Source organism: Macaca thibetana, chromosome 15 (assembly GCF_024542745.1).
Source record: "Macaca thibetana thibetana isolate TM-01 chromosome 15, ASM2454274v1, whole genome shotgun sequence".
Classification (NCBI taxonomy): Eukaryota; Metazoa; Chordata; class Mammalia; order Primates; family Cercopithecidae; genus Macaca; species Macaca thibetana.
In genome coordinates this window covers 80,309,164-80,336,613 of record NC_065592.1, presented here as the reverse complement: position 1 = coordinate 80,336,613, position 27,450 = coordinate 80,309,164, and the positions used below count along the sequence as shown (strand labels likewise).

Here is a 27,450-nt window from a genome sequence, read left to right as displayed (position 1 = left end):
GCCTCCTTGAGCTGCAGTGGGCTTCACCCAATTCGAGCTTCCCAGTGGCTTTGTTTACCTACTTAAGCCTCAGCAATGGCGGGCGCCCCTCCCCCAGCCTTGCTGCCGCCTTGCAGTTAGATCTCAGAGTGCTGTGCTAGCAATGAGGGAGGCTCCGTGGGCGTGGGACCCTCTGGCCAGGTGTGGGATATAATCTCCTGGCGTGCCATTTGCTAAGACCCTTGGTAAAGTGCAGTATTAGGGTGGGAGTTACCCGATTTTCCAGGTGTTGTGTGTCTCAGTTTCCCTTGGCTAGGAAAAGGGATTCCCTTCCCCCTTGTGCTTTCCAGATGAGGCAATGCTTCACCCTGCTTCAGCTCTCACTGGTTGGGCTGTGCCAGCTGACTAGCGCTGATTGTCTGGCACTCCCCAGTGAGATGAACCCAGTACCTCAGCTGAAAATGCAGAAATCACACGTCTTCTGTGTCACTCATGCTGGGAGCTAGAGGCTGGAGCTGTTCCTATTTGGCCATCTTGGGCATGCCCTTGCCTCAGCCTGAGGTAATTCTTATAACTCAGGGAGGTTTGAGATTGTTATAGCAGGAATGCAAATAGAAAAAAAAAAATCTAGCTTTTGATTTCCAATTTTGAGTTCCTAGAATAACTGTCTTTAAAATTCAGAGGTTGGAGATAAAGAAAATGATTTTCTGGATTCTTATCACTTCCATTAAAATATCAAGGGTTAAAACAATGAACCTGAATTCTAAAGCTATTGGTAGAGAGAAATGATCTTTGAAGTAAGAGGTATCCCTACTGCACAGAAAATATGGGGTGTTTTTCCTTTCCAAACCAAGGGAATGCCAGGGGAAGAAAAGATAGAGATTGAAGGGGAAAAGTGAGTTTTATGTGTCTTGGCTTCTCCATTCAGGGCCGATATCACAAGTAGTAGATAAATTGAAAGAAAGGAATCCCAAAAGAGGAAAAAGACTGTGTCCTGCTCCTCAGTTAAAACTCAACAAAGGGACCCCCACCCAATTGGCCCGTGCCAATATGTAACACAGAAAGTGAAAACCAACAGCTTGGGCCTCTTGGCTTGGAGGAAGCCAAAGTGCAACTTTCTTCAGTCATACTACATCTGGGTTCATCTATCCACCTCTGCCATGCTGCCCAAGTTCAATCCCAATGAGATCAAGGTCATATACCTGCCAGGTGCCCTGGTGGAAAACTGGGTACCGTGTCTGCCCTAGCCCTTAAGATCAACCCTCTGGACCTATCTCCAAAATAAGTTGGTGATGACATTCCCAAGGCCACAGGTCATCAGAAGAGTCAAAGGATTACAATGAAACTGACCAATCAGAACAGACAGGCTCAGACTGAGGTGGTACTTTCTGCCTCTGCCATGAGCATCAAAGCCCTCAAGGAACCAGAGACAGAAAGAGGCAAAAAAATCAAGCACAGTGGAAATGCCATTTTTCATGAGACTGTCAACATTGCACGACAGATGCAGCACCAATCCTTAGTCACAGAACTCTCTGGGACCCGTAAAGAGATCCTGGAGACTGCCCAGTCTATGAGCTGCAGTGTTGATGGGCACCAGCCTCCTGACATCATAGATGATATCACATCAACAGTGCTGCAAGTAAATATCCAGCTAGCTATGAACTACGAGGGAAAAATTTCAATAAAGGATCATTTGACAACTAAAAATAAAAACACAGCATGATTATCAGATGTAGGGTCTACATGAGTGCCTTTGTGCCTCCTTGAAAAAGCCAGTTTCCCCATGCACTGATGTCAGTACTACAAGTCAACCAGGGATCCAGAGACATTGCTAAAAAATGTCAATACCAAACCTAATCACAGCATGAGGACCCGTGTATACAAATCTAAAGCCCACTTTCTCCTACTGCTCACTCCTAAAGCTCACTTTCTCACAACACTGCCACCCCAATATACCAAGAAACCATCTAGAAAGGAGGGCAGACAACGAGAGCCACTTACCTTTAAAAACACAACCAAACTCTTTATACCAAAACTCCTTTCATATCCAAAGAGGCTAAAATATGGTTAGTGATGAATGTGGATGTGGAGCCAATGAGTAAGATTTGATCAGTTGTAGAAAACAAGTGAAGCCACATTTACTTTGCACAGTGAAATGTAGTTTCCTAAGTTTTTGACCCCATAACATGAAGAAAACAAATCATCCATAACTCTACCATACTAAACATCCATTAATTTTTTTTTTTTTTTTTTTTTTTTTTTTTGGAGAGTTTCGCTTTGTGGTCCAGGCTGGGGCCCAGTGGTGCGGTCTTGGCTCACTGCAATCTCCACCTCCTAGGTTCAAGCAATTCCCATGCCTCAGCCTCCTGAGTAGCTGGGATTACAGCCACCCGTACATTTTTAAAATATTTCTTTTTCACTTGTCTTGCATAGGCATGATTATTGCAAATAACTGCAATACATATCATTCACAATTTTATATCATGCTCTTTGTAAAATTCATCAAAATTCCTTTTCCATGCTGCTGTGTGTTCTTCCTGGTTACCAATGTTAATAGATGCATAAGCTATTAGTCAAAACTCTTGTAATTGCAAGTATCATAAAGTCAATTCCAACTCAACTAAGGAAAACGGGGATTTAATGGAAGAACACTGGAGTTGCTTATTAATCTACAAGAACCAGGCAGCCCTGGGGGCCTAAATGCAGGGGACAGGGGCTTGATGTCACCAGAGTTCTTCACTGCTCATTCTTCCTACAGACATCTCTACATAAATGTATCAGGCATTTAGCCATGTTAGGTCATTTTCATTAGCCACATTTTCCAAATAGGGGAGGAGGGGCTAAGGGAGTTAGATGACTCACTGCAGGTGATTCAGCTGCTAAATGGCATTGACTTGAAAACCAGCATCTTGATTCAGATTAGTGGATCCACACAAATTGCAAGGGAAAAAACTTTTTAAAAGTATGTAAGAATAGTCACATAGGATAAGAATATATTTGATTTTTGTGAGGACTACAGCTGAAGGAGAAGAGAAACATGCAAATGGGGTTCCATTCCCCACACTAGGGTAGTTTCTCTCATCTCAGAATGCCCATCTGGCATCTTCTTGACCCTTAAGGAAGTTCATAGCAATATTGTTTTCAGAAGTCAATATTCTCCTGTCTCTACTTGCAAGAAAATAACTGGGCTCCCCGGTAAGTATAATTGGTGTGAACAGTGATTTATTATACGCCGAGTTCTCCAGATGGCCTTTCATATGGAAATGATTTTTCCTGAAAACAGAAAAATATGGGATTTTCCCCCCTCAGCAGGTTATAACAGGTTTACAATCCACTCCATCAAAACTAGAATCAAAAACTTTAACGGAGTTCCCTTAAAACAGAAACACAAAAAACACGTTCCATCTGGTAAATAATTGCTGGAGTTGCATTCCTGTGCATTGGGGCACAAGCTAACTGCTGTACAGCATAAAGCTGTGAAAATGTCTAGGCTTAATGGGCCAACATGAGATAAGATCTACTTAGGTCTATCATATACTCAAATTGCAACCTTCTGGAATGCTGGTTCATGCCAGACTCTCAAATCACCCATAATCTGATGAGCTAGACAGATATGTAAGATTATTCCAGGATATCAGAAAATCTCACATGTGAGTACAAAAGGCTAGGTGGACACGCGCTGCCCTTATTCTATAGAATGAAGCGGAATGTTTACCAAGAAGGTCATTTTCAGATGACCATAGTTGAAGAACAAAGTCAAATGCAGTTCTAAGTTACATGTCCTCTGTCTAAATAACAAATTAGAAAGTATATCTAAAAAGGCTTATATCATCCTGTGGTGGAATACTTAAGAATGGGGAAAGCATTCAGCAGTAAAAGGTAGGTTAGCAAAAGGATTTAATGTAGTTAGTATGTAGCAGGTTAATTTCAGTAGATGACTCTAAGTTATGATTTTCATTCAGGAAGAATTATTTTAGTCAGCGTTCCACCAGCAGAACATACTTCCTCATAAGCTCCCTGCCTCTGAAAGTCCAGGCAGGGGAGTCATGTATTAGAGATGTTGTGGGGAAGATCTACAAATTAGGGATCACTCTCAAATTCCTTAAGGGGTTGGGCAGATAAATTGTGTAAAATGGTAAGGCTTTAGAAAGTGGACCGAACTGCAGAGGACTGGACAGGCACAGCCCACCTAAAGACGTTCAGATTCGGTACAGATATTTCTTGGCTTACCATGAGGCTAAGAAACCCATCTAAGTAAAAAGTGTATTTAATACACCTAACCTACCAAACATCACAGCCTAGCCTAGCCTACCTTACACATGCTCAGAACACTTACATTAGACTACAATTGGGCTACATCATCTAACATAATGCCTATTTTATAATAAAGTGTAGAATATCTCATGTAATTTATTGGATACTGAACTGGAAGTGGAAAACCAAATGATTATATGGTACTTGAAGTACAGTTTCTGCTGAATGTGTATGGCTTTCACGCTATCGTGAAGTTGAGTAATTGTAAGTCAAACCATTGTAAGTTGGAGACCATCTGTATTTAAAAACAAAGCAAGACAAAACAAAAATAGACCGTTCTGGCCAAATAGACCACTTTGGAAGGATTTGACCTGTGGATCAAGAGGACATTTGCCACTCCTGGACTAGCAGATCCTTAAGCCTTATTTGCCTGCTGAGTTCTGTGATGTGGTTTATAAAAATAATGTACTTTTATCTGATAAGAGCCAAACACATTAACCTCTGTGGTAGGAGAAAGTGGAGTTGAACAGAAGTGTAGAATGTCGTCTCCATCCTCAGAAAACTAAAAAATACTTTAAAATAAGACATGTCCATATAAAGGCAGTCAACAATGGCAGGCAAAAAGCCTATGGCGGCTCAGAGGAAGCATTTCTAACTTTGATCTAGATAGGTTCAGAAAGAGCCACAGAATAGGCAAGGCTTGAGTGAGTCTTAAAAGAACAAATAAGTCTGACATAGTGGCTCACACCTGGATCCCTACTCAGGAGCATTGTTTGAGCCCAGAAGTTTGAGGCTGCAGTGAGCTATGATCACACCACTGCACTCCAGCCTGGGTGACAAAGCAAGACCCTGTCTCTGAAAAAAAAAAAAAAAAGGGATGAACGATGAACATTCAGCTAAATGGAGAGTGTAGAGGAGGATAGAGTTGTTAGGTAGTAACAAGGTAATAACAGGACAAACAAGAAGCCCAGGGGCAAGGAGGAGGGTCGTGCTTGGATCCGACGAAACCTCTCAACTTCTTCCTCAGATCCTGAAAGTGGCTTCCCATTACCTATTCTGTTCTGAGCCTCCTCCTCAGCCTCTGGACCTCTCCCTTCTTATGAAGTAAAAGCTTTCTTAGGGTCACAGTTCCCATAGCTGGGCCCTACCACCTGCAGTCAGAGCCCTTCGCACTCCCCTTGTTTTCACCTGGTCCATATCCCAGCCCTACTGCCTGTTTGCAGACCTGTTAACAGAGTCATTGGGCTACCTCTCAGACAATCACCCTTGATGCTAAATCACCCAAGCAAATGAATTGAATTTTCAAGTGAAGAGGGTAATCCTAAACACTTAGTGATCAGAAGTGAGGAGGCACAAACTATTTTCAGAATTCGAATTTGTCTTTATTATGTGGTATACACCTTTGCTGGGGTACTAAGTGCCATCAATAAATAGCTAGCAGCAATTGATGGCTTACAACGTGCCAGAATCTGTGCTGAGCCCAGTACATGCATGCCCTTCCTCGCCAACTCAACCTCCAAAATGGGGCACGTTGTTTTCCCCTCTCTCGAGATAGGCAAACTGAGGCGCAGAGGGGTTAAATAACACACGCAAAGTCATACGACTAACAGGGGCATGGATTCAAACCCAAGTCTTCTGTCTCCAAAAACTGACTACAATCACATGTGGTTGACCGTTCCCACTTCGTGTGATTGTACCATTCATATGGATGTGTAAATGCACACTCAACAGCCCAGAGTCACCTGCTGGCCTATCATCGGATGTAAGCAGCTGCCATCTCCCAAACAACACACTCATTTGATGTGTGAATTTGTATCGCTGACTCTTCAGATACGGTAGTCCCCCCTTATCCAAGGTCCAAATAAATTAAATAGAAAATTCCAGAAATAAACAATTCATAAATTTCAAGTTGTCCGTGTTCTGAGTAGCATGATGAAATCTTAGCCATCCTGCTCTGCCTGCCCAGGGTGTGAATCATCTTTTTGTCCAGAGTATTCACACTATAGAAGCTCCCCACCTGTATGTCACTTAGTTGATCTGTTGGTTGTCAGGTCAGCTGTTGCAGCATCGCTGTGCATGCGTCCAAGTAACCCTTATTTTACTTAATAATGGCCCAAAAGAGTAATGAGGTCAGCATATTGTTTTATTATATTATTAGTTGTTATCCTTTATTGTACCAAATTTATAAGTGAAACTTTATCATAAGTATGTATGTATAGGAAAAAAAACATAGTACATAGAAGGCTCAGGACAATCCATGGTTTTGGGCATTCACTGGGGTCTTGGAACATATCCCCTGTGGATTAGAAGGGATCATGATAATGCAACGTTCTCATCACATTTGAATCATCTAGGGGCACTAATAAAAAAGCACTGATGTCTTAGCTTCAATCCCCACAGATTTAGATTTAATTGGTTTTGGTTTGAATCACATATTGGAACTGTAGAGGACCTTCCCAGGTGATCCTAAAGTGTAGAGAACATAGACTGTGAATAGAGGCTAAGAGTGAGGGCTTGGGGTCTGATTTCTGTTACGATAGGCCAGCTATGACACACCTGTAAGTCTTAGTTTTCTCATCTATAAAATGGGAACTACAGAACTGTGTACTTTATAGCATTGATGCAAGGGTTAAGTTAGATGGAAACAATGGAATGCAAAAATGGTAAGGTTCCTGGTGCCACCTTAAAAGCCTCATTGATCCATAATGAAATGGAAGTTTATAGTCTATTAGGCAAACACCCATTGGTTACATGAGAAAATGTATTCTCCTGGCTTTCTACTCAGACCTCCTGACACCTCAGGGTACAGGAGAGGGCTGAACAGGCACTCTTGGCAAACTACTAGCTCTTTCAGAGATGTAAAGGCAAAGGCCTTTCAGAGCCAGACAGCTGACATACAGATGTGAAGTAATGGGATAAGCTATCAGGGCTATTTAAAAAAAAAAAAAAGGAGAGAGAGCAGGTGTGATTTGAAGAGAAGATACCCCATAAAAGGCATTAAAGTTCATTAAAAATAATAATTACTACCAACAGGTGCTGGCTAAACAGATCCATCTGTGCCCACATGCAGCAGGTAGGGTGTCAGTTTGCACCACCAGTAGTCACACCTTCAACTTTACAGATTCATTTCAGTGGCTCCTCCCTGCTTCTGTGCTTGTGAGCTGAGGGGAGCTACTTCTCCTTCCACTGGAAGCCAAGGGGTTTCAAGGACATGTCTGTGACTATGAAGAGGCTTTTAGATGACAGCCAGATTTGTTACAGGCAGATAAGCAGTTATTTGTTTAAAAGTTACCACCCTACAGAGGGCCCATCTCTGTTTCAGGCTAGCTGTGTGGCCTTACCTAACTTCTCTGAACCATTGCTCACATGTAAAATGTGGAAAAAAGTATCCACTCCTCAGTGATTTTGCGATGATTAAAAGAACAAGAGATGTAGAGTGCTCAGCACAATGCCTGTGCTCTGGGAAGCACTCCAGATGTGTCTGCTTTTGTTGTGCTTTTGCCATTCTTCAACAAAGTAAAAAGAGCCTCAAGTACTGTAAGCACTGTTTCTCCTCTTGCCCTGGAAAATAATTTAAATGACATGGTTCATTTTAATACATTACCTCATCCCTCCTTTGAAGCCACAGTCAAAAACATTGACAAACAAGTTTGAGAGAGAGATAAGGAGAGACGAGATAAAAGATATAAAGTGACCAAAAAAAAAAAAAAAAAAAAAAAGTAGAGAATTTGTTCCTTGTCTGTTCTCAAGGAGCACAGGTCTAGTGGTTTGCTGAATGGGGTATGAAGAGGTAACACAGTATACCTCCCTCGTCTATGGCCTGCGACAGCCCTAGTGAGCACTGGGCAGCACCCAGACAGAGAGAAGGACTTTCTGGATTTGTCTGGGGATAGTTACTCTCAATGTTTCTAAGAATAAGAATCCAGCATGGGAATCATCCCACCTTCATTGCATTTTGCTTTGTTTTTACATCCTCCATGGAGAATGCAAAAAAAAAAAAAAAAAAAAAAAAAAAAAAAAAAAAAAACAAAGAACTAGGTTTCATAAGACATAAATGTATCAATGGTTTGGCCTATCCAGGCCCAGATTTGAGTTCAGAGAGGCCCTGGAAGGTTTGACTAGTCCTAGATCAACTTTGGTTCTTGGGCTTTAAGAAACAGCATTCATTCACTTGATTTTCGACTGGGGAACCACCCTCCACCCTCACTCTCAGTCACTGTGCTTTGGGTGAAACTGACTTTATCCTTGTCTTCAGGGAGTGGGTGTGATATTCAGGCCTGGCCAATCAGAGCGTCACATTCCTCTGACCCAGTGATAGATAGTGACTCTTTGAGAAATGGTCATGTGACCCCCTCAGAACCAGAGTGATACAAGGAAACTGTTTTTAAGGGCTTTGTTGAGGTATAATTCGCATAGTATAAAATTCACCCATTTAAAGTATACAATTCAATGATTTTTAGTAAATTTTCAAAGTAACCACAAAATCTGGTTTTTTAATATTTCTGTAATCTCAAAAAGATCTCTTGTGCCATTTGTAGGTACAAGGAAACTTTGGCAGAGTTATTGAGGGAAATTCACGTGTTCCTTTTGTCTGGGTCTGTTTGCAATAATGATTACAAGAGTCTGGAGCTACATAGAACCTGAGAATAAAGCAAAAACTGCTGAGTAAAGAGATAGGCTGGGCACAGTGGCTCACGCCTGTAATCCCAGCACTTTGAGAGGCTGAGGTGGGCAGATCATTTGAGGTCAGGAGTTGGAGACCAGCCTGGCCAACATGGTGAAACCTCATCTCTACTAAAAATACAAGTTAGCCGGATGTGGTGGTGCATGCCTGTAATCCCAGCTATTCGGGAGGCTGAGGCAGGAGAACTTGAACCCTGGAGGTGGAGGTTGCAGTGAGCCAAGATCGTGCCACTACACTCCAGCCTGGGTGACAGAGAGAGACTTGTCTCAAAAAAAAAGAGAGAGAGAGATGGAGAGAAGCTGAAGAGAAGCTGAGTCTGGAGATCCCTAGTTGAGGCTCTGATCAAGCTGAACCTGAAGTCAGAGCTTCCCCTAGACTTGTTCAGTTACATGAGCTGAGAAGTTTCCCATTGTCTTCAGCCAGTTTGACTCGTGTTTTCCATCTCTTGTAATGGGATGAATCTCACCTCACTCCAAAAATTATTGACCAGACCCTAAGGATTAGAATTGGAACCTTTATTAATTGAATATCAGACAGGAAGGCAAATCTCCAGATCTGTTGTAATCAAAGGATTATTTTACATATGATCATAGATGCCATTTTACACAGGAGGATTCAGCCCTGCAAAAGTAAATTGCTTAACCAGGATACATAGGAGAACCTGGATAGGTGCTTGTAACTCTGAATTTGATTTTGTAACCTGAATTTGAATTTGTAACCCTGAATTTGATCCTGTCTTTCCTCTTCAAGTAATCATCATCATCATCATCATTGCCATTACCTCTTACAAAATGTTTACTATGTGTCAGACCTATGCTGAGTATGTATCGTGCAAATATTAACTCATTTAATCTTCACAACTGCCTTATGGTGTTGATATTATTATTATTCTCATTTTACAGATGATGAAACTGAAGTCTACAGAGGTCACATAACTTCTCCAAGGTCATATAGCCTGTGAGTAGCAGAGGCAGGATTTGGATGCAGGCACACTGGCTGCAGAGGCCACACTCTTAATCCATGCACTGTACTGCCTTCTGCAAATAAAAATTAATCTAACATAAGCTTTTAGTCAGTGTTCAGTTGTCTTCCAACTAGAGATACTACCTTTTTCTGAACTTATATTTCTGTCATTATAAAAAGACAAAAAACTAGCAAAAACTTCAAATATTTTCCATATTTTAAGACTTTTCAATTATATAAACAATTTTTGTCTGATTTGAAGTAGTCATAAACTTCTGTGCTTCTTACAACTTTGTTCTGCTCTTCTAAACATAGTAGAAATACAGTTTAAGCATGGCAAAAGTCTAATTTTTATGTCTTCTTGCAGTAAAAAACTAGATGACTCATCTGCTTTATTGATATTTAATATGATATGGTAATGATATTTAATGTAATTGAATATGAAATTTTACATTTTATATCAGCCAACCCACAAAAAAGTAAGACCTGGAAGTTAACAGCTCACTTTATTGAGACAAAATGTACATATACAAAAAGTAACATAAACGTGTCTTCTCCGATTTCTTGAAATCAAGTAAGACATACAAAATGCTTTGATATGGTTTAGCTCTGTGTCCCCACCCAAATCTCACCTTGAATTGTAAGAATCCCCATGTGTCAAGGGTGGGACCAGGTGGAGATAACTGAATCATGGAGGCGGTTTCCCTCATGCTGTTCTCATGATAGTGAGTTCGTTCTCAGGAGATCTGATGGTTCTTTAAGGGGCTTCCCCCTTCGCTTAGTGTTTATTCTCCTTCCTGCTGTCATGTGAAAAAGGATGTGTATGCTTTCCCTTCCATCATGATTTTAAGTTTCCTGAGGCCTCCCCAGCCCTGTGGAATGGTGAGTCAATTAAAACTCTTTCCTTTATAAATTACCTAGTCTCAGGTATTTCTTCATAGCAGTGTGAGAACAGATTAATATAGCACTTCAAAAGCTCTGAAACGCTATATAAATGCAACATGCTATACTCTCCAAGTTATTTTCACACACATTTTTCTTTCCTTTTTTTTTTTTTTTTTTTTTTTTTTTTTTTTTTTTGAGACACAGTTTCTCATCACCCAGGCTGGAGTGCAATGACGTGATCTCAGTTCACTGCAACCTCTGCCTCCTGGGTTCAAGCGATTCTCCTGTCTTTGCCTCCTGAGTAGCTGAGATTACGTGAGCCCACCACCATGCCTGGCTAATTTTCATATTTTTAGTGGAGATGGGGTTTCACCATGTTGGCCAAGCTGGTCTCGAACTCCTGGCCTCAGGCGATCCACCCACTTCAGCCTACCAAAGTGCTGGGATTACAGGCATGAGCCACCACGCCCGGCCTCACACACATTTTTCTCACTTGATCCTTACCTAAGAGATGTATTTGAATGGGGATGATCAGGTGAATAAACATTGGTTTTTTTTAAGGCAGTGCCATGGATGGATTTTATTTTTATGTGAAAGAAAGATATGGTGAAAGTGGTCTTTTAGGAAATTGAGCCAGTAGGGTATATACAAGATAGTTGAGGAGGAGAGCTGTACGCACAGAGAACAGCTTAGAAGACTGCTCCTGCAAATACAGACAGTTCCCAACTTACGACGGTTTGGCTTATGGTTTTTCAAATTTATGATGGTGTGAAAGTCATACATGTTCAGTAGAAACCATTCTGCAAGTACCCCTATAACCATTCTGTTTTTCGCTTTCAGTATAGCATTCAATAAATTACATTAGAAATTCAACACTTTATTATAAAATAGGTTTGTGTCGATGATTCTTCCCAACTGTAGGCTGACGTAAATGTAAATGTTCTGAGCAGGTAGGCCAGGCTAAGCTATGATGTTTGATAGGTTAGCTGTAAGTGCATTTTCAACTCACAATGTTTTCCATTTACAGTGGGTTCATTGGGATGTCATAACCTTATCGTAAGTTGGGTATCAGTACCTAAAATATATTTGTTTAGTATAGGGAGTCTGTACAAGTTACTTGGGATTGACTTGGCTCCTGGGGCAACAGAACTTTGTTCTAAGTTCTAATGCCATTGTTAAAATCAATGGGTCATCAATAGGTCACTAGAGATCATTGAGCAGCTGCCCTATTGGGAGTGGTAGATAACTAGAAAACAGCAGCTGAAGTGTGGATTGTAGTATCTAATGGTGGCACCTGGGCAAATTATTCTAGGCATGTCTGCTCAGACCTCAAATAATGGAGGTGGGTTAGAGTTGGGCTTCCCAAATCCTCTGTCAGTGATCTCTTACTGCAGAAGGCAGCCTGGTACCCACAAGAGTCTAAGACACAGCATCCGCAGCTCTTTCCAGTTTTCTCTTTAAAATTCTTGTGGAATTTGTGTTTCACTCCCTAAGAAAGTGTATGTCTGCCTTGGGGTTATGTGAAAATTTGACAAGAAGTAAACACCTTCCCTGTTCAACATAGGCCCCACCTTCCCCAGCTCTCATTTCTAGGTTTCTTGTTCTTTGGTCCATATTCATTCTATGAGGAGAGGGTCAGCACTGCTACTAACTGCACACAAACTCAGTATTAACTGGTTTATCTACTCCATGAATCCCTACAAATATGGGAGCATATTGGGGTGTGGTTCTTGGGTAATGTGTATGCATTTGACTGAGGCTGAGGTTTTTGCTGCAATCAGTGGTCTAGCCTCACAAAATATCCAGTGTGGTGGGAATGTGGCTCAAGAGGAGAGGAGGATGGAGCTTCTGGAGAAGGAAAGGCTTTGGAGTCAGCAGGGATATTAGAGTCTAACAAGCAACAGCAAGTTTCTTCCACCTTTGTGTTCAACACTTTGTTGCTCATTCATGCTGGAAAAAAAGACAAAAAAACAAGCCAAAATTTTCATTCGTCCTCAGATTATTTTATTCTAACTTGGAGACAGAAAATCTGGATTTGAACCTTGTTTCTACCATTTATGAGTTGCTTGAACTTGAACACATCAACTCATCTCAGTTACCTCAACTGCAAAGGAGCAGTTACGATAACATCCTTCCTGTCTCATTCACAGGGTTACTGGGGGAATGAATCAGCCAATGTCAATAAAAAATGCTGCATACAGTGTAAACTGTGACTGTCTTGTAAGAGTGAAGTGTCAATAATGACTGCCACTTTCATTTGGGGTCAGGATTCATTCTTACTGCTGCCTGTTATCATGTATAATCTCAAGCAGTGTTGTTTATTATTCTAAGAATGACATAGCTTTTGGGTCTGTATTTTACAAACCAAATATTGTAATTTTAGGGATAATGGGATATTAGGGGCATAATGTGGAAAGTTCAAGACTTATGGTCAGTGGAGAGATAGTTAAAAAAAAAAAAAAAAAGTACTGGGCTAGAAGTTAGGAGACTTCACCTAGTACCTCAGTGATCTGGAGTCATCATGGCACCATGCTGGGCCTCAGTTTCCTCGATCTGTAAAATGAGGATGCTTGATCCATTATTTCTTAACTGGGAGGAGTTTTGCAATCACCTGGAAAATCCCCAAAGGTAGAATTTTTTTGTGTTTCTTGCTGTGTTTCCAAAGCCTGGAAAAATACTTGGTGTGGGGAAGGTACTCAATAAATACACTCTGAAATCCTTATGCAGTTTGGGGTAGAGCCTACATGTGTATTTTGGAAAGGCCTTCCTGATCTATTTTGCCAAGTGCCCCTGGCTAATAACCACCAAGAACCACTAAACTCAACAATCTCCGAAGTCTCTTCACATACAGTTGCCACATTTAGCAAACAAAAATGCAGAGCATCCAGTCAAATTTGAATTTCAGATAAACAATGAATAATGTTTTAGTGTAAGTATATCTCATGCAGTATTTGGTTGCTGCAACTTAAGTAAACATAACCAGATAAGGCTTCTGCTTAGACTGATAGTTTGGGCCAGAGAGTGGCACCTTGAAACTGGCCCAGATTTGAAAATCAGACAGAGATAATCTTGGTTTGAGTCTCTACCCTGATCTTAGCAGATTGCTTAACTTCACTGGGCTCCACAACTACAGTATCTACCCTGTAGGGTTAGTGAAAGTATTAGAGATAATAGAAGTATGATGCCCAGCACTTACCAGGCATTTAATAAAGCTTAGTTAGCTATTATTACTATTTTTTATCTGCTCTATGGGGTTTGAAGAAAAATAATAGTATCAATGCGACTGTTATTGGCAATACTGTTTACTAGTAAATTGGCACTCTGAAATAACCAAGATTATAGTTAATAGTTCTAGGTAGAGCGTGGCAAAGTTAGATTGAATGCTGACCTTGTATTAAACAATACCTCTATGTCTGGGGGAACAAAACCATACTAAGTACAGATCATCCAGAATAAATAAAGGAAAGAAGTTCTTTCATTTCATTCACTATGAAATGTCATTTGCTTAACTGACTTTTTTGACGTTAAAGATAAATATTTGTTCAGGTTTTATAGGGTCACTGTATGGAGAAATAGGCTATTACTTTGGCAGCAGAAATACTTCAATACTGACCAGGTTTTTCTGACTTCTGAGTTAAAGACATCTTCTTCTTCTAGAGTTTTAGTTGTTTCTAGGTATTTTTAATACACCTCCACTGGTTAAACAAATAGCTAGGCATGGCGGTTCACACCTATAATCCCAGCACTTTGGGTGGCCAAGGTGGGAGGACTGCTTGAGCTCAGGAGTTGCAGACCATCCTGGGCAACATAGTAAGACCTAATCCCTACTAAAAATCAAAAAAAAAAAATAAGCCAGGCATGGTGGCGCACGCCTGCCGTCCCAGTTAGTTGGAGGCTGAGGTGGATGAATCGCTTAAGCCCAGGAGGTTGAAGCTGCAGTGAGCCATGACTGTGCTACTGCACTCCAGCCTGAGAATAGAGCAAGACCTTGTCTCAAACTGACAATAATAATAATAATAATATAATAGAGAAACATAGCAGTAAACATAAAATGTTCATTTAACAAGTATCTCCAGAAAGATCTATTTGGACAAAATCTTTAGATAATTTCATCATCAAATTTAAAAAGAGATGGCTAGAAAATAATTTGACATTTAAAGTTTCAACTGAGCAACTCTGATATTGGCAAAACTACATTAAGCCCCTATGTTTACTTCATTGCTTATTCAACACATATTTATTGTTGAGCACATATTATATACCAGACAGTGTGGTAAGTGCCAGGACTATGACTACAGCAAAATTCCTGCTCTTGTGGAGCTTATATTCTGACATAGGAAAACAAATATAAACACACTAAATAAATGAATTAATTAGAATATACATGGCAATAAGTGCTGTGAGAAAAGAAGAGTAGAAAGAAGATGAGACTATGTGAAGGGCTAAAGTGGCTTTTTTTTTCTTTTTGAGACAGGGTCTCATTCTGTTGCCTGGACTGGAGTGCAGTGGTACAACCATGGCTCACTGCAGCCTCAAACTCCTAGGTTCAAGGGATCCTCCTGCCTCAGTCTCCCAAGCAGCTAGGACCACAGGCATGTGTCACCACGCCCAGTTAATTTTTAATCTTTTTGTAGAGATATGGTCTTGCCATGTTGTCCAGGCTGGTCTTGAGCTCCTGGCCTCAAGTAATCCTCCTGCCTCAGCCTCCCAAAATGCTGGAATTACCCATGTAAACCACCATGCCCACTCCTGGAGGGCATTTTTTTTTTGAGACATTGTCTCGCTGTGTCACCAGGCTGGTGTGCAATGGCATGATCTCAACTCACTATAACCTCCGCCTCCGCCTCCACCTCCTGGGTTCAAGGAATTCTGGAGGCTGAGGCAGAAGAATAGCCTCCAGAGTAGCTGGGACTACAGACAGACATCACCATGCCCAGCTAATTTTGTATTTTTTAGTAGAGATGGAATTTCACCATGTTGACCAGGATGCTCTCAATCTCTTGACCTCGTGATCTACCCTCCTCGGCCCCTCAAAGTGCTGGGATTACAGGTGTGAGCCACTGCACCCGGCCTGGAGTGCAATTTTAAATAGCATGGTGATAGTGGGCCTCTCTGGGGAGGTGACGTTTGTGGACAGGAGATAAGGAAGGAGCATGCTGATTTGGGGCAAAAGAAGGAGAACATCAAGCACAAATCACCTAAAGCAGGAGTGATATGGTTTGGCTGTGTCCCCACCCAAATCTCATCTTGAATTGTAACTGCCACAATTCCCACATTTTGTGGGTGGAACCCAGTGGGAGGTAATTGAATCATGGGGGTGGGTCTTTCCCATGCTGTTCTTGTGATAGTGAATAAGTCTCATAAGATCTGATGGTTTTAAAAACGAGAATCTCCCTGCACAAGCTCTTTCTTTGCCTGGTGCCATCCAAGTAAGACGTGACTTGCTCCTCCTTGCCTTCTGCCATGATTTTGAGGCCTCCCTGGCTACATGGAACTGTAAGTCTACTGAACCTCTTTCTTTTGTAAATAACCCAATCTCGGGTATGCCTTTATCAACAGCGTGAAAACAGACTAATGCAAGGAACATGCCTGGAGTGTTCCAGGAACAGCCAGGAGGCAATGTGGCTGGAGAGGAGAGTAGTAGGAGAAAAGTCAGTCATTATTGTCATCATAATTGTGACAAAGAACTCCACAAACCTAACTTCCAGTTTTGAGTCTTAGTTTATTTACTCTGTGACTGTAAGGAAATCCTTAACTACTTAAATAGAATGATAGTACTTAACTTGTAAAGCATGGATACTTAGAGATTTATTTCACAAAACTGACTAGAGAGAATCAGTATAGCTTAGTCATGCTGTCGGTACTTATGTGGATAGCTCTGGGTTTATATGCTGATTTACTTATTAGATATGTGTCCTTGGGCAGGTTACTTAAACCTCCTGTGCTTCAAGTTTCCTTTCTGTAAAATGAGGCAACTAACAAATGCATCCTTTAGAGCTGTTGAGGGTTGCCTGGACAACTGTGAGGCTGTCTGTGACAGACAGTCTCACATCACATGCTTAACATAATGATTGGCCTATAGAAAGTACTAAGTAAATATCATTATTATTATTATTTGAAAAGTTTAATTAGGATTAAATATTTTGAAATATGCACTTAAATGTATATTTGAAATATGTATTTAATAACCAAAACATGCTTTTGAGAAAAGATATCTTATTGTTTTTAATAGTTGTGGTGGCCAGATGTGGTGACTCACGCCTGTAATCCCAGCACTTTGGGAGGCCAAGGCAGGCGGATCACCTGAGATCAGGAGTTCAAGACCAGCCTGACCAACATGGAGAAATCCCGTCTCTACTAAAAATACAAAATTTGCCAGGCATGGTGACCCTTACCTGTAATCCCAGCTACTCGGGAAGCTGAGGCAGGAGAATCGCTTGAACTCAGGAGGCGGAGCTGGCGGTGAGCTGAGATACTGCCATTGCACTCCAGGCTGGGCAACAAGAATGAAACTCCGTCTCAAAAAAAAAAAAAAAAAAAGAAAAGAAAAGAAAAACAGTGTGGCCTGGTAGCCGGCCTCCCTGTCTCTGAATATTCACATCCTTGTACAGTCCCGTCCCATACTGTACTAGGGTTGGTTTGTGCTACCACAGAATATGGCAGAAGTGATGGTATGTCACTTCTAAGATTCAGTTATAAAAGACATTGCAGCTACCATCTTGGTCTTTCTTTTGGTCTTTCTCTCTATCCCCATTTGCTGTGGAGAAAACCAGCTGCCATGTCATGTGACAGTTCACATGACAAACCTTTTGCCAACAACCATGTGAGTTACTGAGCCTCCTTAGAAGAGCCAAGAAGCCTTCTTAGAAGTGGATCCACCAGCCCTGGTCAAGGTTTCAGATGACACAAGCCCCCAATGACATTCTGATTGCAACCGTACCAGAGACTGAGCCAGAACCATCTAGTAAAGCAGCTCCAGTTTCCTGACCCTCAGAAACTATGTGAAATAATAAACATTTATAGTCTCATGCTGCTAGTTTTGGGATAATTTATTTTTGTTTTTGGCGTTTTTTTTTTTTTTTTTTTTTTTTTTTGGAGATGTGAAACTAGGCCGCATAAAACTTAAAAACTAGGCCTCATAAAAAAAAAACTTAAAAAAATTAACACCAGGTGGCTCTGGATAGGGTCCCACCCTGCCTCAATAGGGTCCCACCCTGATAGGGTCCCACCCTGCCAATTCCGGGAAACAACCTCATGGGGTCCCATCCTGCCAATTCCGGGGGTCCCACCCTGCCTCGAAGTTCCCGGAATCAACAACTCCAGGAAAAAACCTCATAAGGTCCTGCTCTAACCAATTAGAACAAGACACCTTGCTCAGGCCATAGACAGACCCAATTACCACGCGCCTAAAGCTTTGTTTGAATTTCGCGCCCTAAGCTGTGTTTAAACTTGTGTTTGCCTATATAAACAGCCTGTAACAAGCAGTCAGGGTCCCAAGGCCAACTTAGAGCTTGGGACCCTAGCGCGCTAGTAATAAATAACTCTCTGCTGTGAATCTCGTGTCAGTGATCCTTCGCGGCAACCCCTGCCCAGGAAGGAATCGACAGTTCGGTTCCAACAGATGGAGTCTAGCTCTGTCACCCAGACTGGAGTGCAGTGGGGCGATCTTGGCTCACTGTAACCTCCACCTCCCAGGCTCAAGCAATTCTCCTGCCTCAGCCTCCCATGTAGCTGGGATTACAAGTGTGCACCACCATGCCTGGCTAATTTTTGTATTTTAGTAGCGACAGGGTTACACCAGGTTGGCCAGGCTGGTCTCGAACTCCTGACCTCAGGTGATCTGCCCACCTTGGCCTCCCAAAGTGCTGGGATTACAGGCATGAGCCACCGTGCCTGGCTGGAAATTTGTTTATGTAGCAGTAAATACTAAGAGTTTATATACATTTTCTTTTTCTTTTGAGATGGAGTCTTGTTCTGTTGCCTAGGCTGAAGTGCAATGGTGCGATCTTGGCTCACCACAACTTCCACCTCCCAGGTTCAAGCGATTCTCCTGCCTCAGCCTCCTGAGTAGCTAGGATTACAGGTGCACATAACTACACCCCGCTAATTTTTGTATTTTTAGTAAGAAGGGGTTTCACTATGTTGGCCAGTCTGGTCTTGAACTCCTGACCTCATGATCCACCTGCCTCGACCTCCCAAAGTGCTGGGATTACAGGCGTGAGCCACCGCACCCAGCCATACATTTTAAGTTTTAATAAACTTTTGAATATAAAGAATTTATTGGATTCAAGCCCAATTCTACCATTTTTGATATTTAAAGATCTCCACTGATCCTTGGTAGTTTACAAGCATTCTTTTTTTATGTAATTATTATCAGCATATACCTCCTACTTCATATGTGATTTTTCCTCTTAGAATTATTCATGTGTATCAATAGGGTACAAGATTCTTAGCATTTATACGGCTGTGTAGCATTCTCCCCTGTTACTGTTTCACACTACCTCCAATAGTCCCTTTTGTACCTGGTTTGGTCTGTGTGATGCTAGAATATAGCAGAAGCGGCCGAGTGCGATGGCTCACACCTGTAATCCCAGCACTTTGGGAGGCTGAGGCGGGCGGATCACGAGGTCAGGAGATCGAGACCATCCTGGCTAACACAGTGAAACCCTGTCTCTACTAAAAATACAAAAAATTAGCCGGGTGTGGTGGTGGGTGACTGTAGTCCCAGCAACTTGGGAGGCTGAGGCAGGAGAATGGTGTGAACCTGAGAGGCGGAGGTTGCATTGAGCCAAGATTGTGCCGCTGCACTCCAGCCTGGGCAACAGAGCGAGACTCTGTCTCAAAAAAAAAAAGAATATAGCAGAAGCAATGGTATATCACTTCTGAGATTAGATTATACAAGACATCGCAGCTACCATCTTGGTCATTCTAACTTTCTCTCTCTCCCCACTTGCTCTGGGGGAAACCAGCTGCCATGTCATGGGCAGCGCTATGGATCAATCCACATGACAAGCCTTTTGCCAACAACCATGTGAGTTGCTGAGTCTCCTTAGAAGAGCCAAGAAGCCTTCTCAGAAGTGGATCTCTACTGGCTATATAGCATCCTGCCCGTTACTATGTGTCACACCATCTCAAACAGTCCCTTTTGTTGGAATTTAAATTCCAGTTTTTCAAAATAATAACTGGCACAAAAAAAAATAGTGCAAATTAGCTGGGCAGTGTACTGCAAGTTAAATAGACTAGCTTTCTTAGATACATAAAACACAGATAACACAGAAAGGGCAAGTCCTCCTAAAGTACATAGACCGTGAACAAATATTGAACACATGCATTTGTTAAATAAGTGAGCAAATATAAGGCTAACCTAAGACAGTGAGTGCAAAGTAACTAGGTGAACTTACTTGTTTAGATAATAACTTTCTAGAATTCTGTGTGTTTCCTAGAGAAATACAGGAATGACAGCAGACAATAAAGCTTTGGAAAAATCTTATAAATAATTGCTTTGGCTCCAAGTATCAAAGCAGAATTTCAGAGAGGGTCCTCCTGTACTAAAGTCACTGTCCCCAGACTGTGAGTTTCTGCCTCCTTCTCTTTCAGCATTCTCCTCCCCTCTTCTGGCTGTCCTTTGTCAGACTATCATGGCTAGAAGAAAAAAATTGACTTAACCGTTCTTTGTTGAAATTCGGGACTATGTTAGAGATACCATGTCTCATTCAAATACAGCCTTCATTTAAAGGCTCTTATGTAACCAGATCCTATGAGCAGAGAGCCATCATGCCTCCAACTCAGTTTCTTCAGACTGGCTGGTTTTGGTGCTCAACTTTTGACTTGACCCACCTTCCTGACAAAGTTTTGAGGACCACTAGGTAAGCATGCCATCTTCTACATTAAAAAAAAAATCATCATTGAAGGGAGCTGCACTTCATATATCAAGGAGCATTGAATATAACTAACTCTAAAACTTCATCAGGCCATGAGGTTCTATTGACATCAGTGTATTTGGCTTCAGCTATGATGATCATGTGGAGCAGTCTCCTTTCCTCCCCCCAGTGCCCTGCCTCCCTTGGAAGACTCCCTCCACCCCACCCCAGCCCCATTCAGCTTCGTTCAGAAAATCTTCATTTTTATCTCCCATTAAAGTTTGTTTGATGAAAAGGCTCTGAGGCTCAAATGACAGCCCAGTTGTTTGAAACCTGCTGGGTTAGAGAATGGTGCTATAAGGTTAAGATCAAAAGGTCACCACATCAGGGTTTCCTTGCTGAGGAAGAAAAGCTTCCGTGATAGTGACTCAGTGTAAAGTTATCATCACTAGCATAAGTAAACATACACACACACACACACACACACACACACACACCACAATGCATGCACTGTCCCAGCTGGAAGGGGTCAGGGTGGACTTCTGGCTCTGGCCTCCAGCAACCTGGGTTCAAATTCTGCCTCCACCACTTGGCACTGTGGCTTCTTGCAGCTATTTGAACCTCTGTGAGGCCCCTTCTTCTTTTCTGCAAACTGCAGATAATAATCATGACTACCTTACAGGAGAAGTAAGTTGGTTCAGGGAACACAGTTAGTACAGTGTCAAGCATGGAAGTAAGCTTTCAACAAGAATTACTGATTATTAAAATTATATTCTTGGCCAGGTGCAATGGCTCACACCTGTAATCCCAGTACTCTAGGAGGCCAAGGCGAGTGGATCAATTAAGGCCAGGAGTTCCAGACCAGCCTGGCCAACAGGGTGAAATCCCATCCCTACTAAAAATACAAAAATTAGCCGGGCATGGTGGCACATATGCCTGTAATCCCAGCTACTCGGGAGGCTGAGGTGGGAGAATTGCTTGAACTCAAGAAGCAGAGGTTGCAGTGAGCTGAGATCATGCCATTGCACTCCAGCCTAGGCAACAGAGCAAGACTCCGTCTCAAAATAAATAAATAATTTAATTAATGAAATAAAATTATATTCTTGTTTTAGTTATAATAACATTTTATATGTCTCTCAAGCTAAAGTCTAATAGCATTACAGTTATTTTTGTACATGTATTATCTGCCTTTAAAGGACAGGTAGTTTCCCGGGATTATTCATATTTTTGTCCTTTATGAAGCCTAACCCAGCACTTTCAGCACAGCGGGCCTTCAGCAAATATTTGGTAAATAAATAAATAATTGTTCTAAATAAAGTGGATCTGCAGGGACAGGTTTGTACACATAATCCCTCTACTTAGGATCCTAGTAGAATGCCATACACATTTTGAATGCTCTATAAATATTTTATAATAGTAACAATGATATAATAATTATAATTATGAATGAAGATTACTCTTAGCTCAATTTCCTGAACTAGAATTATGTCCATCAGCCACATAGAAAATGTATTCATACAGGGTTCCAGCTTAATGCAAACTGAACTGTAACTTGATTTTTAAAATAGGGGACTAAAGCAAATGAATCAATATGTCCTTTACCTTTCAAACAGCTGTTTCCAGGAATCAGAAGTGTGGGGCTATCATATGCAGGTTGTGATATATTAGGTCTTTTCCTTCAATATTTAGTCTCAAAAAAAAAAAAAAAGAAAAGAAAAAGAAAAAAAAGAAAGAAGGCTCCTTAAGGGCAGTATGACCGTGGGCAAGGGTGAGGGAACACGCAGCCTTCCTTAGTACATCTGAAGCCTCTGGGGTTGGCGTTGGGAAGGATCCGCAGGTGGCAAATCCAGCTGTCCCACTGTGCACACCCTCCCCAGTTCACCTTTCCTCTGAGGGAGACTCATTGGTTTTCAGGTGTGCATGTGACTCTACACACACACACACACACACACACACACACACACACACTTGCCACCATGATTTCCCTTTAATGTTCAAGAATCCTTCTCTCACAGCTCTGTAAAATATTTGAGAATGACAAAAACTTTCAAAAAACCTCTTAATTATAACTGTAGTATATAACCATGTTTTTAAATGAAATTAAGGAGAGTATAAATTGGAAGGCTGAGGTGGGCAGATTGCTTGAGCTCAGGAGTTTGAGATCAGCCTGGGAAACATGGCAAAACCTGTCTTGACAAAAAATACAAAAAATTAGCCAGGCATGGTGGCGTGTGCCTGCGGTTCCAGCTACTTGGGAAGCGGAGGTAGGAGGATCAATTGAGCCTGGGAGGTCAAGGCTGCAGTGAGCAATGATTGTGCCACTGCACTCCAGCCTGGGCGACAGAGTGAGACCCTGTATTAACGCCCCACCCCAACACACACACACAAGAGTATAAAGAAGAAAATTACTTCTAGGGACTACCCCAGTTCCATCCGTCCCAAAGGTCTGGTATGACTTCAGGGATCTCTCGCTGGGGTGTCTTCCTTGCTCCCTCCTGACTTGTTTCCTTGCTGCCATATGCCCTCTTAGGCCCTGATGGGAAACTCAGGGCATGAGATTTCTACCTGCAGCATACCCACGGCTCATTCTGATCCAACTTACTCTGAGAGGTTTGATCCTTACTGCAACTTGATGAAAGAGGCACAGGTAGGTATTACAGCCATTTTACAGACAAGAAACTTGAAGCTCAGGGAGATTCGAGAGTTCGCTATTGCTATTTGCACATAATTCCAAGTATTTAGCAGATAACTAAATGCACCACACGAAGGTCTACTACACAAATGGGCTGATGGGGTAAAACTCAGAACCAGGGCAGATGCTCTTTAACTGCAAAGCTTGTATAACGCGTGGTCATGTTCAGTATTAATATTAGATTAGCTTCACTGACTTCTGAGACAATGGACACAAGACAAATTAGATTTGATGAGAAACAAGGGAGAGGAAAAGGTTCTGAACATGGGCATGCTGTCAGTAGGATAGTCATCCTTATGACCCATGTGTAGAGTACAAGGCCACATGTTTTCCTTGGGTGTGATATCAAATAAGTAATGTGTGTTTAAAAATTTGCTGTAGGAAATTTGCTGTAATCTTAACAGTGGCTATATCTAGGTGATGCAGCCATAAGTAATTGTTATTTTTCCTTTATCCTTTTAAAAATATATTTTCAAAGGTTTTTTGTTACAATAGCATGCAGTACTTTGTCTGAGAAACATGAGTTAGCTTACATTATATTGTAAAAATACATGACTATCAAGTTAAAAACATTTGTGTTTCAAAGGACATTAATCAAAAAAGTGAAAACAACTCACAGAATGGAGGAAAATATTTTAAATCATATATCAGCTAAAGGACTAGTATCACTTATCAGATATGAACAATGACTTCTCACAATTCAACAATAAAAAGCCATATAACCTAATTTAAAAATAGACAATAGATGTGAATGGACATTTCTCCAAAGAAAATATACAAATGGCCAATACAAATTCTCAACATAGTCTTAGAGAAAAGCAAATTAAAGCCACAATGAGATACTACTTCATAGCCACTAGGATATCTATGATCAAAAAGAGGATAACAACCACTGTTGGCAAACATTTGGATAAATTAGGACCCTTATACATTGTTAATGGGAATCTAAAAGTGTATAGCCACTTCGGAAAACAGTTTGGTAGTTCCTCAAAAAGTTAAACATAGACTCGGCTGGATGCAATGGCTCACGCCTGTAATACCAGCACTTTGGGAGGCTGAGGCCGGTGGATCACGAGGTCAGGAGATCGAGACCATCCTGGCTAGCACAGTGGAACCCTGCCTCTACTAAAAATACAAAAAATTAGCCGGGTGTGGTGGTGGGCACCTATAGTCCCAGCTACTCGGGAGGCTGAGGCAGGAGAATGGCGTGAACCTGGGAGGCAGAGCTTGCAGTGAGCCAAGATCGTGCCACTGCACTCCAGCCTGGGCAACAGAGTGAGACTCTGTCTCAGAAAAAAAAAAAAAAAAAGTTAAACATAGAGTTATCATATGACCAAGAAATTCCATTCCTAGATATATACCCAAGAGAGAGGAAAACACATTTATTCAAAAACACTCACTTGAATATTCATAGCAGCATTACTAATAATAGCCCAAAGTGGAACAACCCCAATGGCCATCAAAGGATGAATGGATAAACAAAATGTGATACATCCATACAATAGAATATTGTCCAGCAATAAAAAGGAAAGATGTACTGAAACCCCAGGAGTTACAGCCCCAGCTGAAGCTGGCATTCCTAGGCCCAATTCCTGCTGCCATACTTCCACTGTTGCCAGCCCCCAGATCTTGAAGATCCTCCACCGCCGACAAGGCTGCCACCAACTGCCATCCTTGCAGAGCGGGCTCCTACTAAATCATTTGCCTTGTACTTGAAGCAGGGGCCAGGGAAGAGGACTCTGGAAAGGACACATGGGCCTGAGACACCTTAAAATCAGAAAAAGCCCCGAGGAACATGAAGGGGAGGCATTTTTTACCTGCACCCTTTTGGGATTTTTGGCTAAAACTGATAATTAAATTGACATAGACAGATCAATAGGAGAAACATACGAATTTGTTTAATACAAGTTTTGTGTTGCACAGGAGACTTTACAAGGAAATGAAGACCCAAAGATGCAATTAGAGATGAACATGTATATACTGATTTAGACAAAGAGAAGGACATGATGAAAATGTGACAAGGAAAAGGGGCTTGCTAGTTAATTGGTGAAGAAGTGGCAAAGAGGACAAGGATTAGTCTGACAAGTTTGTTTGTAATATTTCCCTCAGATTCTTTCCCTCCTTGATGATGAGAATATTTCCTTCTGGTAGAAAGAGAACATCTTTTGCATGGGAATTTTATCGGCTGCTTTTAAGAAACAGAAGGAAGGGCCGAGTGATCTTCTTGCACCTGCTGTTTTTCAAGTGCCTTTAACTAAAAATGGTCAATATGCCAAAGTAGCATATTTTTAACTCCTTCAAGCTGAAGCTGGCATCCCTGGGCCCCATTCTTGCTGCCACAGTTCCACTATTGCCAGCCCCCAGACCTTGAAGATCCGCCACTGCCGACAAGGCTGCCACCAACTGCCATCCTTGCAGAGGGGGCTACAACAAAATGGGGAGAAAAAATAGTGACAATTGTGGCAGTGACCTATGTGTGTCAAACATCTCTCATGAAGCAAAATTAACAAGAATAATAAACAAGTGACATGTCAGTTATGGAGTTATCCTCTTACTGAAAGAGATTTCATAGATAACAGGAATTCCAAAAAATCTGTAATGGAAACTAACTGGCTTTAATGTAACTGGTAACTTCATAAGGCTCTTCACTCTGAACCACTCACTAACAAGTGCTTCAGTTGATGAGCAAGTTTGTTCTTACCCTGGACTGCAGATGCCATTAGGTCTCTGCTGGTCCTATGCCGGTGAAGACGTTTTTAAGGACGAAAATAAGTCCCATATTAATTCATGTTCAGCTACAGAAAACAACAAGTGAAACTTTGTTTGCTCCAAATTGGAAACTGAAATATGGAAACAGCAATGTGGAAGGAAATTTAACAGACAAAGGTGATTTATCAAAAAACGAAAAGGTAAAGGATACTTTACTCAATTATATTTAAAGGACGCACCTAAACTTAAAGCCAGAAACAATAGAAAATGTTGTAGAATCTTTCACAGAGGAGCCAAGTGAAGTTTTTCTATACCCTGATTTTCTCCCTCCTACGGCGCTTCAATACCCTGGACTTGCACAGATGAGGCCCTCTCAAAATCTGAAAATTGGAAAGCAACAGTGGAACCTTCAGAAAGTTCTATTATTGGAAAAGGAAAGATTACAACATATGACTATATAAAAAGAGAGGTCAATATTACAAATTACTTTCTGTACTCCAGCAGTTACTGAACGACTTTCTTCTTCCAAAGCTATACTGAGAGTGGGACAGCCAAAACTTTCTGATTCATTGAGTCTTCAGACATCTTGTGTAGATAAAAGTTGAGAAAAAAGAAAAAAAAACAATTCTGGTTCTTTCAAGCTTGAGCAAAATGCTTCAAAATGGATTTGGAGCAATGCTGGAAAATATAAATGAAATTCTAGACCACCCTCTCTAAAAAGTTCATCCACCACACAACAGTTGGTTGCAACTTAGGACTTTAAAACTCTTAAAAGTTCTGTTTTAAATCTATGCCAAGAACTTTCAACGAGGACCAAACAACTCACTGACTGGTTAAAGTGGCCTCAATAAGGTGTCTGCCCGCAAGGTCTTCAATACTAGTCTCTGTCTTTTCTTGAAAATGAGAAGAAATCAATCAAGGCACCAAGGACCAATCACAAACTTTACAAAAAAAAAATAGTGTTGAATAGACCATTCGATATTTAGAAGCTATTTGTTGCCTTCATTTATAGCTAAGGGCTTATCCATTTACCAAAAATAATTCTTTTCTTTCATATATCTCAGTGTGAGCACATCTATTCCAAGAAGCCCAGCTAAAATATGGTTCATTGTTCCCAAATACAGGTATTCTCACACACACACACAAAATTGGAATTTGTGAAAATTACTGCTGAGAGTATTTTAATTTTCTTAATTGTTAATTTTTTAAAATAGAGATGAGGTCTCACTTTATTGCCCAGGCTGGTCTCCGTCAAATTCCTGGGCTCAAACTATCCTCCTGTTTTGGGCTCTCCAAATGGTGGGATTACAGGCACGAGCGCCCAGCCAAGAGTCTCTGTATAAATCCGAGGGCTTCTATGCTGACATGTTTGACAATCTTTCGCATGTTATATTTCAAGAAATGTTTCACTTAGTAAACAGTTC

At 41.3% G+C, this 27,450-nt stretch overlaps 1 protein-coding gene and 1 pseudogene across 1 annotated transcript in view; one reads left to right on the top strand and one right to left on the bottom strand.

The window, feature by feature from the left end:
- Positions 1-27,450, bottom strand: part of LOC126937902 (putative COBW domain-containing protein 7) — a 952,477-nt gene that overhangs the window by 352,139 nt on the left and 572,888 nt on the right. The window lies entirely within an intron of this gene.
- On the top strand, positions 1,140-1,702 carry LOC126937313 (60S ribosomal protein L12-like; annotated as a pseudogene).